A 14053-nucleotide genomic window follows, 5' to 3' on the forward strand; every position below is an offset into this window, starting at 1 on the left:
TGTTTTGAAACACTTAAGTCACATGACCTGGGTGTTTCGAAACACTTTAGTCATATGACCTGGGTGTTTTGAAACATTTTAGTCACATGACCTGGGTGTTTCGAAACATTTTAGTTACATGACCTGGGTGATTTAAAACACTGTAGTCACATGACCTGGGTGTTTTGAAACACTTTAGTCACTTGTCCTGGGTGTTTCGAAACACTTTAGTCATGTGACCTGGGTATTTCGAAACATTTTAGTCACATGACCTGGGTGTTTTGAAACACTTAAGTCACATGACCTGGGTGTTTCGAAACACTTTAGTCATATGACCTGGGTGTTTTGAAACATTTTAGTCACATGACCTGGGTGTTTCGAAACATTTTAGTTACATGACCTGGGTGATTTAAAACACTGTAGTCACATGACCTGGGTGTTTTGAAACACTTTAGTCACTTGTCCTGGGTGTTTCGAAACACTTTAGTCATGTGACCTGGATATTTCGAAACATTTTAGTCACATGACCTGGGTGTTTTGAAACACTTTAGTCACTTGTCCTGGGTGTTTCGAAACACTTTAGTCTTGTGACCTGGGTGTTTTGAAACACTTTAGTCATATGACCTGGGTATTTCAAAACACTTTAGTCACTTGTCCTGGGTGTTTCGAAACACTTTAGTCTTGTGACCTGGGTGTTTTGAAACACTTTAGTCATATGACCTGGGTATTTCAAAACACTTTAGTCACGTGACCTGGGTTTTTTGAAACACTTTAGTCATGTGACCTAGGTGTTTCGACTTTAGTCTGCGATGCAGCATTTTGCAGCATTTTAAAACAGTTGTGCTTTGGGATCTCAAAACTGTGTTGAAACAATTCACATCAGCCATCCCAACTTATTTTGACCATATGCCTGTTATTTGAATATAAATTGGATTGTCCATATGCACTAGCCACTCTTGTATTGTCCTTTGCTTGCCTGTTCAATCAATCTTATTACTGTCCATGACTCGCTCCGACATGTGAAAGGTAGTAAATTTGCCCATTGTTGTTGAGCTTTTGTAAACATTTTCCCAAAATGCGTGTCAAAAAAATAAATAAATAACAAAAAAATTGTCACCAACAATCATTCCATTTGCTAAAACTCAGAACAATTTGTGGCAAAATAAGCCTAAACAGCACCGTATAGTGGATGAAAATGCCCCCAGCAGAACATAAGCTGGGTGCTGCTAATTTAAGCACCTTTTTTTTTTTTGTTTTTTTTTGGAGACCACATATTCATCTTAAACAGCAGGGAACATTCTCTTTCCCCCTTCGTCTGCTCATACAGCAATAAGTGCAGTGCTGGCAAAGGCAAGATTACATACCTAGTGAAAACCTAATTACAAACCTGTCAATCATCTCACCTGAATGATTACACTAGCGTTTGTGTTTATCATGCGGGCTGCATCTGGAATAATTTACTTACTCTAAAATAGATATGCTAAATGCTCATTGGGTAAACTGTTACAGTGATGCTGTGAGCGTAAATTGTTTAAAATAGTCTTGGAATCAACTTTCTTTCTTTCTTTCTTTCTTTCTTTCTTTCTTTCTTTCTTTCTTTCTTTCTTTCTTTCTTTCGCAATCTGCTGACTGTGACATTTGTTAACCTTAACGATGGAGACATTTTGTCACTGGATCAATGCATAGCCAAAGGCACAATGTTCTCTTGTTTGGTCATAATATTTTAAGACTGTTTTTCAAACCTTTGTAGAAAAGAAAAGAAAAAAAAAGAAGACAGAAGGAATTACAGAGGAAAAAGTAGTTAGGAAAAAAGAAAATAAATGAAAAGAAAATAAAACAGGAAGAAAAGAAATGGACAGTTAAGAAAGAAGGAATGGAGTAAACAAATAAAAGAAAAAGGGAAAGAAAAAAGAAAAGGAAATGAAATGACGAAAAGAAAAAAAGCAACAAAAAGTAATAATGAAATATATGCATAAAAAAGAAAATAAAATAATAAAGGAGGAAAAAAGTAAAATCAAGAAAGAAGGAATTGAATGGAAAAAAGAGAAGAAGGGAAAAAGGAAAGGAAAGAAAATAAAATAAATATGAAAAAGAAGAAAACACAAGAAAGGGAAAAAATTTAAATGAAACAGGAAAAGAAGAAAGAAAAAAATAATGAACGAACAAATGATTGAATGAACGAACGAATGAACGAATATGAACAAATGAATGAATGAATGAATGAAATACAGAAAAAGTAAAAAATTGAAATAAAAAAATGTAAGGAAAAATAAAAGGAAGAAGGAAATAAAAAAAAAAGGAAACATGCAAATGAAAAAGAAAGTATAAGATAGAAGGATTTGAAAGAGAAAGAAAGAAGGAGAGAGAGTGAGGGAGGAAAGGAATTAGGGAAAGAAAGAAAGAAAGAAAGAAAGAAAGAAAGAAAGAAAGAAAGAAAGAAAGAAAGAAAGAAAGAAAGAAAGAAAGAAAGAAAGAAAGAAAGAAAGACAGAAAGAAAGAAAGAAAGAAAAGAAAAATAAATATATAGAATATAGTTTCTATATAGTTGGTATTCTCAGAGAGTTTATAAGACCCTGCCACTCCCCCCAGTTAATTAGATCTAATTTTCATTTAATTCTAATTGAAATTTAATGTATAATTCATTCCAAAAGTCATAATACAGTCTTTAATTGTATTGCAATGGATTATGTTTTAACAAAAGCAAACCATCACAGATTTCACTAATTCGCTGCTAATACTAATGTACTGTAATTTGAATATGCTTTAAAATATGTATAGTAATCCTGCTGTATTTTTTATAGTAAATAGTTAATTCAGCTAGTACAGTGGGTGACACTTTATTTTATTTATTTATTTATTTTTTTATTATTATTATTTTTACTTAATTTAATTTAATTTAATTTAATTTAATTTAATTTAATTTAATTTAATTTAATTTAATTTAATTTAATTTAATTTAATTTAATTTATTCATTCATTCATTCATTCATTTTCTAGTCGGCCTAGTCCCTTTAATAATACGGGGTTTAATAATAAGGCAGGGAGAACACGCAAACTCCACACAGAAACGCCAACTGAGCTGAGGTTCGAACCAGCGACCTTCTTGCAGTGATGCGACAGCACTACCTACTGCGCCACTGCCTCGCACCACCCTAATTTAATGTAATTTAATTTAATATAATTACATTTTTACTTTATTTTGTTTTATTTTATTTTTTTATTTTTTTTATTTACTTTATTTTCTTTTGCTTAATATTATTTTACTTTGTTTTTACGTTATTTTATTTTATTTTATTTTATTTTTAATTTTTTTATTTATTATGTCACCTGTGGGCATTCTGGAAAATCAACATCTGCTTCAACCAAAAAAAAAAAAAAAAAGTTGTACGAACTACCAAAATATGGTTTCCACCTTTAAGATTGTTTAGTTAATCTTTTTCTTTAACGTCCAATACAGCAATAAAACATGTCAATATGAAAATCCATAACAGGATTGACCCTTATAACCTTACAGTGGCTTCAGTAGAACTAAGCGGATCTGCTGCATTCCGGGAAACAGCCCTACGGCACGTTAAAAACACAGGAAGTGTTAAATAGCTTTCTTGAGTAAACATTATAATGTGGTGAATCAATCTGCATCAGTTTAACTATAATGCATGCACACTTACACTCACGAGTATAAGCACATCTTGCCATCTTACATTAAGGCAAAAATACTGAAGGCCCATATGAGAAAGAAACCCTGCAAACAATCTCAGCACATTAGCATCAGGCTTGCATTAGAAAATAATTAGTCGCATTGTTTGCATTTATACCCTATATAGTATATATTAAAGTAAAGTTTTACAGAGATGGGTTGCGGCTGAAAGGGCATCCGCTGCAAAAAAATGTGCTGGATAAGTTGGCGGTTCATTCCACTGTAGCGACCACAGATTAAAAAAGGGACTAAGCGGAAACGAAAATGAATGAATGAATGAATGAATGAATGAATGAATGAATGAATACATAGTAAAGTGTGCTTCAAGGTTAAAGGTAATTTGCTCAGACAAAGTTAGGATGAGTCAGGAAAAGGCTTTAGTGCTTACCAATTTTCCATTCTATGTTTATTATTATAGAAATATTCTGTTACTCTTTATTTTAAGGTGTCCTGTTTACACATGCCCAAGGTACTGACTATAGTTAAAATTAATTATTTATAACTAACCCTAGACCTAACCATAAAATAGTAAGTACGAGTATTTAACCAATATTATCCAGTAGTTAAATGAACAGTTAAACCATAACAAATATACCTTAAAATAGAGTATAAGCAAACATTCTGAAAGTTCTGTTTTACTTGAGGCACACGCACGTAATTATAATGCACGAAGTGAACTGTGTCTGTAAAACACTGCGTGTACTTTAGTTTTATATTTGCATATTTTTGAATATATTGGGCCATAGCAAATCACCATGTAAAGTGTGTACGATGCACCATTAAATATGACAGGTAGGTAGGTAGGTAGGTAGGTAGGTAGGGATAGATAGATAGATAGATGATAGATAGATAGATAGATAGATAGATAGATAGATAGATAGATAGATAGATAGATAGATAGATAGATAGATAGATAGATAGATAGATAGATAGATGATAGATAGATAGATAGATAGATAGATAGATAGATAGATAGATAGATAGATAGATAGATAGATAGATAGATAGATAGATAGATAGATAGATAGATAGATAGATAGACAGACTGCTAGCTTACCACCTGGCTGTTATTAAGATATTTAACATTCATCATTAGTACTTATAAAGTAATATGATTATATTATATATCCTTAATTCAAATAATAATAACATATTATATAATTTTATATAATTGTAAAATATATATTGTATATTTTATTAAATAAAGAATAAAGGAAATAAATATTTTAAAAGAGCAAAACTAACACATGCTTGTATAATAAACAAAACATCAGGCTAATACAGTTAGCTTTAAAGTTAGCATCAGTGCTGTGAACGAGTCTTTATCCAGTCATATCACTGTCAGAGCAATTAAATACCAATAAAAAATGCTTCCTTCAGTGTCTTTTACTCGCTTGATCAACTCGCACAGCGAAAATCACAAACACAATAAAATAAGTGCCTTTCATTCTCTGGGAAAACTCAATCAGATCTGCGAGAGATAAAGACCTTAGGGACTCTGAGACACAAGGTATGGATATTAACCAGCGTTGCGGTGAAACGACAAGCTCATCCTGGGCTTCGCTTGGCAGCTCAAGCGTGACGCTGTAATGTATTTGATTACCTCAGCGAGGCTGTCGCTCCCACCCGCTTCCATGTCGAACACATGCTATGCACATAATGAGCAAACTGAAGAATAACGACCAGAGAAACCACCTCACAGCAGATGCTACAAAGAGGCAAACCTCACTGCTTGCTAACAATCACATGGGGCTTCAACACCCACGATGCTAGCATCACATGTAACCTCAACGCCCACCTTTTGGGCAAATATACAAGTAAGGATAGCTCTTATTAGGATGTCTGTGGTGCAGTTCTGTTTGTCGCTGAAGTAAGATGTTCTGTTTAGCTGCTCATTACTAGGTTTGAAGGAAGAATTTAAAATATGGCTAACAACTTTTATTTCAAAGAACACTCCACTTATTGGGGGAAAATATAACTCCCCTTGAGTTAAAAAGCTGACTTGTATCATTTTTTAAAGCCATTCAGCTGATCTCTTTTTGCCAGTTGCACTTTTAGCTTAGCTTAGCATATGTCAGTAAATTGGATTAGACCTTTAGCATCTCCCTCAAAAATGACCAAAGAGATCAATTTAAAGCTTGATTCTTCTGTGGTTACATTGCAAATTAAGACTAGTGGAAAATTAAAAGTTACTATTTTGTAGGTTGATATGGTTTATCATGTAACTTTGCTGTTATACCATGGTGACTTGAAAACAGTCGTCAGCTAACGGAACTGTAACAGAGTTGCATAATTAGACATCAAAGTTAAGATTCAGGTTTCAAAATCCATTTTGAAAGTGTAAATAAGCAAAAAAAATTTATTATATTTGTATTTTTAACAATTTAATTTAATTTTATTTTATTTTTAAAAGCCATTCTCAGAATGCAGCAGATCCATTTAGCTCTACTAAAGCCACTGTAAGGCTATAGGGGTCAATCATGTTATGGATTTTCATATCGACATGTTTTAATACTGTATTGGCCGTCAGAGAAAAGATTAACTAAACTTTCTTAATATTGGAAACTATATTTTGGTAATTAGTTGTACTTTACAACTTTACAATTAGGTCAACAGTTTGGGACAAAATAAAATTATTTTATTTTATTTTATTTTATTTTTTTTTTTTTATTTTATTTTATTTTATTTATTTATTTAACCAGATGTTGATTTTCAAGGCTGCCCACAGGTGACATAAAATAAAATAAAATAAAAAAACAAAATAAAGTAAAAAAAAATAAAATAAAATAAATAAATAAATAAATAAAATAAAACAAAACAAAAATAAAGTAAATAAGTAAATAAATAAATAAATAAATAAATAAATAAATAAATAAATAAATAAATAAATAAATAAATAAAATAAAACAAAAAAATAAAGTAAAAAATATATAAAAAATTAAATTAAATACAACAAAATAAAGTAGAAAAGTACAAATAAAATAAAAAAACAAAATAAAGTAAAAAATAAAATAAAAATTTAAAAAGTTTAAAAAAATAAATAAATTAATTAAAAGCAAAAAGGTCGCAAGTTCGAGTCCTATCTATCTGTGTATAAGTGTGTGTGTGAATGTGAAAGTGTATGGATGTTTCCCATTACTGGGTTTCAGCAGAAAAGAAATCAGCTGCGTAAAACATGCTTGAATAGTTGGTGGTTCATTCAGCTGTGGCAACCCCTGATAAATAAGGGACTAAGGCGAAGGAAAAATAAAATAATATAAAATTAAAATAAATTAAATTAAATTAAATTAAATTAAATTAAATTAAATTAAATTAAATTAAATTAAATTAAATTAAATTAAATTAAAGCGAGTTAGAGACCAAAAAATGTCCCCACAAGTTCACAAATTCCACATATTGCTATAGTTGTTTGTAAAGAGAATATTAGGGCCACACAAACTCAGTGTACTATAACTTTGAACAGAGGTGATGAATTGGCTCTGTCTGTCTATAGGTTATACATCCCGAGGATGGAACCATGATCCCACATGGGCAGAATTTTGTTTAATTACTGGCTGACATTTCAAGCGAGTAGTTCAGGTGAAAGATTTATAGGTTTGCCTTGCTGTTTTCAGGGCAGAAAAACTCTACAGAAATAGCCAGCTAGACTCATGTTCAGTCAGACACGGTTCATTTATTTACCTCAGTTGATGTTTGAAAGTCACATTATTTCCATAATACAGCATAATGCATGATTCAATTACATGAATTGCTTAGATGTGAGCAAACTGTGATGTCAGTGGAAAAGCAAGTCATTGTAAATCAAGTTATTACATCTAGATTAAATCATATCAGCTATGCAAATAAACTAGGAACAACCATTCTAATTTTAGGGTCAGAGTTTAATGTGTGTATATTGAACATCCCATTTTTAATATGCAATGTAAAACAACCCGATTTTGTCAACCTGAACCCTGGGTTCTGTTCATTGTAGGTGGATTACTCAATTAGCTGAATTTGGTTTTTGACGATTTGACATGATCCAGGATCGTTTAGTTCTTTAAAACTCATTTAAGAGTTGTTGTCATAGCAACAGTTCTGGCAGCTCAAACCTGGTCTGGAGCAGGCTCATTTCATATAAACAGGATTACATTGGGTCATTTCAAGCAAAGATAATACTGAAAGTTTGTACCAAATGCTAATGTTTTCTTACAGTAGTTATATACACTTGGCAAAATAATATATATATATATATATATATATATATATATATATATATATATATTTTTTTTTTTTTTTTTTTTTTTTTTTACTATTTTGACCGCTAATATACCAGTAATTTAAATTAATTTAAATTATCAATTGATCCTTCGCAAAAGTTGCAGACACCTTTACCGATATCAAAATGCTTTTTTGATGCAAAATTAATTGCATACAGTTATTCCTAACGCCGATTAAAAAAACTTGAGTAGGCCTAGAATACTATAATAAAGAAAATCTTCTCTAAATGTAGAACTAAATACATTGGTATGCAATGAAATACATAATGAGTACACATGAAAGTGTAAAGCCTGCAACTTATGTGGAAAGTAATTTGAGCATCATATTTAATGTAACACATTTTTTAAATTGGTGTATAACTGTATGTTCAAATGTATAACTGTAAGCATCAAATCACCGTCATATTAACTGTCAAAACATGTTTATGACTGCTTAAATGTATTATTGCTTTCAAAAAAGTCACATATTGTGCATTTCTATTATCATACATAAATTGTACTAAAGCGATCTAAAAAGTTCATATCAATACGTCTTCTCTTTGCACCACCAGGTGGCAGTCTTTGTACTTTCATTTCTGAGGTGTAGATTGCATAAGTTTTATTAATATATATGTTTTTATCTTATATATATATATATATATATATATATATATATATATATATATATATATATATATATATATATATATATATATATATATATATATCTCGTTAAAAAAATAATTACTATTTTCCCAAGTGTACATAACTACTACTGTAGGAAAATATCAGAATTCGGCACATACTTTCAGTATTATCTTTGCTTGAACTGACCCGATCTTATCCTGTTTATTTAAAATGAGCCTGCTCCTGACCAGGTTTGAGCTACCAGAACTTTTGCTATGACAACAACTCTCAGATCAGTTTCGAAACGATCCTGGATCGTGTCAAATCGTCAATATCCAAATATCCAGCTAACTGAGCAATCCACGAACGAAGAACATACCCCTGCTCTGCAACCCAGAGTTTGTTCAAGTTTTTACTTTTTTTTTTTAAACATAGGGTCGTCTTTCTAAAGTGTGCAACTATTTTCAAGAAAATGCACAGCTAGTTTAATTCCACTCAGGTCTTTACTGCTGTACAATTCAATAATGCTTGACCAAATCACATTAGTTATTGCAAACATCCTTAAAGCCTGCAAAAGTGAACCAAAAATGAACCAAGAGCCATTAAGACTGTATAAAAAAGCAAAGAAATGTATTTCAAACAGCAGACTAACAATGTCAAACTATTTCCATGATTTAAAAAATAAATAAAATTGTTACAAAATTACACATTATTATGTATACAGAGCATGTGTTCTGCCTTTCTCTCTCTCTCATTAAGAGTGGGAGTTGTTGTGTTCACAAAAAAAACATCATTAAAGGTGGCAGCCATGGTCGCAAGTTCCATTGTTGTCAACACAGTTTAACATAATCTGTGTTTCCATTGGTTTGGTTTATTTGTTTACAGGGTCAATGCACATTAATCGACATTAATCCCCAATTCATCTATAGCACTTGGTCTTTGATTAACTGCTTGGGGGCCTCACAAATATGGCCGCAGAGTTAAGAGACTAAAGGGCCTTTAACTGCATACGCTCAGTGGAAATAAGGCATTTAAGGTTTGCGTGAAACCAATTCTGTTGAATCAAATAAATGGTTTATTTTTGTCACCAGCTCAGTCTCAGCTATTCCCCTCATGGACCAGCAGGGGTCTCTCTCTCTGGAATTCTAACACATCACAAACTCTGTTTCCCACAAACCCCAGCTGGACTCTGATTACTTTGCTACTTTGCACCTGAAGCTCGTTTAGCACACACAAGCCACACTCACCAGTCATTCTTTGGGAAGTCTTGTTTTGCATTCGATTCTAAGCAGTTTCACATATTTCTGAATGATTTGCTGGAGCCTATTGGACTGTTTACTTTGTGTATGATTTGCTGCTGCCTGCTTCAACCCTCACTGCTCTCCTGTTATGATTGTATGCTGCCAGCGTGGACCATAACCTGTGTTATCATTTGTTTGTTTGCAGCCTCCCTGCAACCTAGCCTGGTAAGTGTGCATCCTATCATTGTACCTTTTTCATTGTGCTCTGTTTATCCTCCAGTGTACAGTTTAGACGTTCTCTATTCCACTCATCATTATAATTACTAATGTGTTTGTGATTAAATTACTTTGTTGGTGTTTTGACAGAACAGTAACAGTACATTTTTGAAAACTCAACAGGTGAAGACACTTGAGGGGAAAAACAATTGAAGGTAAGAATTCAAAAGGTGTTTAATTTCACTAAATTACTTCACTGAACGTAAAAAATCAAGATGCCATGATTAAAAATCTCTCCTCAATTTTGTAATTAGCATTTTAGAAATTGACACTTAGTACAGATCTACAACAGGAACAGAGAGCTGATTACAGTATCTGAAGTACTAAAACAAATTAATTTTGACATACAAGTAAAGCATAACAACAGAACCAACAGCATGGGTAACCAATTACTTGTGCAAGGGAAAGGCAAAAGAAACTGAGCAGTTCACTTGCTGTTCTTGTTGAGGTTGCTTTTATATATATATATATATATATATATATATATATATATATATATATATATATATATATATATATATATATATATACTGTGTATATATACTGTTATATATATATATATATATATATATATATATATATATATATATATATATATATACTGTGTATATATACTGTTTATATATATATATATATATATATATATATATATATATATATATATATATATATATATATATATATATATATAACAACAGCCAACAGAGGACTCCGTTTGGTCTTAAACCCTTTTTCGATGGATTATTTTCATTATTTTTGATGGCATAGCAATCAAAATAGGACAAGATATGTTAATATATGGGACAAATTCTGGACCTTTGTCAGTGAGGGGTGGGGCCCCTGGCTACAGGCCTGAACAGTTAGAACACATGCTGTGCTTATAGTTAACCTGTTTTTAACTGAATTTTGGTTGTAAAAGCGCAGGTCAGATTTTCTGCTGGTCATAATTAATTTTGTCCAGAAAAGTATTGGACCTCTCCAGTTTCATCTGGAATGCATCCCAGATTACCTTCTGAAGTGTTTTGTGCGATGAGATTTACATCTGATCAGAATAAAACAAATCAAGTGACCAAACAGCCTCAAAAACCGTCGTGACGGGATTAGCATCTTTTGCTGTGAAGTGACATGACAGCTGAGGACTCTGCTTGCCATTAAAGCCTTCGTCAGACAGTTATTTAAAAAAATAATAATAATAATAATAATAATGTCAACAATAGAGAAAGAGAGGTCATGTACTGGACAAGTCAATAAATATACAGGACGTCCCGGCTAATGCGACCAGTTTCGCCTAGAACCTCATGGATAGGGGCAGATTTTCATCTGTTAGGAAGTAAGTACTTTTGCCTTAACCTGTTTGGCAGTCTTTTTGAACATATGTTCAATATCTTGAAATAATGACGCTGATGCCTGCCTTTTCTGCCTTGCTCCTTTCGCCTATGGATGTCGCATCAAAGATTTAAATGTTACCACTCAGTGGGTTATGTAGTGACTCGTGTCACAGTATTGTGGCTTTAAGGTCTGGGATTTGAATCACTGGAAAGAGTTATTTAAAATTACACTTTAATACAATATATATTGAATATAAATACATTATATTAATTATATAATAAATATATCATATAATATTAAATTACATTAAACAATTAAAAGGACAAATTCTGGACCTTTTGGCTGTCGCGGGTGGTTCGTTTCCCCCTGGCTACGGGCACGGTCTAATAGCCAAGCTTCCTGTGAGCACTGTACAAGTATGGCGGCAGTATTGACACATGCTTAGGGTCCATATGCAATATCTATGGTCTAGCTTTGTTTCACACAACTAGCTGTTGATGTGTCTTAGTTGTTTTGCCATGTTCTTATGTTTTTTTTTTTTTTTTTTTTTTTTTTTGGTGGTGGTGGGGGGTCAATTAAACTGCATTTGGGTCCCTGCACTACCCCTTCAGTGGACTTCATAGACTGACACAATACAGAAGAAAAAAAAGACAGCATATAGTATTAGATAACCTCAGTAATATATAATTGTGTTCCTGAAAGTAGTAACTTCTTAGACTATTTAATTTCATGTTTAAGTCTATTTTCAATTAGCAAGAGGTCTCCATTGTCAACTCGGCCGCTAAAATGTGTTAACTGCTTCCTCAGAGATAAACATCTCTGATAATCCGGAGATTTTAAGGTACGTTGCTGCCATGTTGTTTCCTCCATCTGATGACATCTTAATTAAACACCAAGCGACATGTGAGACAACAAGAGACAATCAAGATGAAACCAATTCACCCACGTCAACAGTGGTTACATATCCGGTGATAATGAAACCTTTCTTGATAAAAGCTCAGAGAAACATCCTGGAGCATGTAATCTTCCATTGGTAATTTGGCATGCGGTCAAGTCACCAATTAGTCAATTGCCTATGCAGGATATCCATAAATGCATAACTAAATGTAAATAAAATAATTGTGATCATGGAAATTGTCTTGCAAATGTGTCGATTGGGCATCTAGTTATACTTTACAATAAGGTTCAATTAGGTAATGTATTTACTCACACATTCATTAATCACAGTTCAGCATTTGCTAATCCATTGTTGACAATCAAAGTTGTCCACTGTAAGAGACTAACAATGAATCACTTTGTTTTCATTAACCCAATAGGGTCACACTTTCCTTTAAGGTACAATTCTTACTATTAACAAATCATTAACTAAGACATTCAGCTAAATAAAATACTAATAAGCTGCTCAGTAATATAGGTGTAGTTGAGTTTAGGTATTAGGATTAGGGGTGCACAATACGATTATGCTTTACGGGTACTAATAAACAGTAAATCTTGTATTATTAAGCATGTAGGAAAGTAGTTAATTGTGATTATTGGACAGTGTTGTACATTATTTATACAACAGTTCTGTCTGGTTCTTGAATCGGATTGGCTGATGACCATGCGATAATCTGCCAGTCACAGCACTCGTTCAGCCTCTTAACACTTCACCCTTATGTATTACTCTGCCCACAAACAGCAACAAGTAGAGGACACTCTACAGTTTGACAAATATTGCTCCTGTTGGACAACATAATGTACTTTTGAAGCTTTTTAGCCGAAAATGTAGTTGTTTAGATTGCAACTGTGCAGTTTATTTATAAGGATAGTGTCTATTTTAAAATGTATAATTTCTGAGAGACCGCACATTTTGAGCAAAGACGGTTGATGATGTTCATCCACAAGATGGCGACAGAAACCGCATGAGCAGCCCTATATAAATATATAAATAGCTTATATTTCTACAAGTAAATCATCGCATAATAGGGATAATCATACAAGTCATATCCATAAAATTTACGGTAAAAAAAAAACAACAACAGCTGTGGTTGCCAGAATTTAATGATAAATAAAAAATAAAAAAACAGTAGGAATGTTAAATATTATATATGGTTAATTGCCTTATTTTGGACTTGTGTCATACACCAATGTTTGAAAGTACTAACATCTTACAATCTAACTTTGTTATACAGACAGAAACACAACCCTTAGCAAGTGTGAATATGATACAAAAACTGCTCAGTGTAACTCACACAACTACTGAACACCATCATGGTAACACGCATACAATTAAAGCACCATTAATTATAAACATTATTTACCAACATTAGATGAAACAAAACTCTAATGTGAATGAAATTAATTATAGTGATGTCCACTAAAAAGCATAACAAAGTGTCCTACAGGGAATCACGGGAAACCAAATTTATGAGAATTAAAAAAAAAAAAAAAAAAAAAAAAACTTAACATTAAACAGGTTAGAGATTTTTACTGTAGCATTTTTACTTTTTTCTTTCTTTCTTTTTTTAATGACAAATATAAAATGTTCATCAAATGTGCCATCTGGAATTTTCTTCAAAATGTTTATTTATTTTCTTTTGCTCATGTATGTAGTTTTAAACATTTTACTTTTATAGGAAAGAAGCCTTTCCATTAATTTTCTCTAAAATGGAGTAACTAAACAAGGG

At 32.1% G+C, this 14053-nt stretch overlaps 1 protein-coding gene and 1 long non-coding RNA gene across 4 annotated transcripts in view; one reads left to right on the forward strand and one right to left on the reverse strand.

Moving 5' to 3' along the window:
- The window catches only part of alk (ALK receptor tyrosine kinase), an 859538-nt gene that overhangs the window by 640764 nt on the left and 204721 nt on the right, over positions 1-14053 (reverse strand).
- The window catches only part of LOC141378383 (uncharacterized), a 228291-nt gene continuing 223959 nt past the window's right edge, over positions 9722-14053 (forward strand). Inside the window, exons 1-2 of one of the 2 annotated variants that reach the window (XR_015513827.1) lie at positions 9722-10007; positions 10182-10213. This is a non-coding gene — a long non-coding RNA (uncharacterized LOC141378383). The remainder of the gene's footprint in view (positions 10008-10181; positions 10214-14053) is intronic. The other variant, XR_015513826.1, reaches the window with a different exon arrangement.

Source organism: Danio rerio, chromosome 17 (genome assembly GCF_052040795.2).
Source record: "Danio rerio strain M-AB ecotype USA chromosome 17, GRCz13ab, whole genome shotgun sequence".
Classification (NCBI taxonomy): domain Eukaryota; kingdom Metazoa; phylum Chordata; class Actinopteri; order Cypriniformes; family Danionidae; genus Danio; species Danio rerio.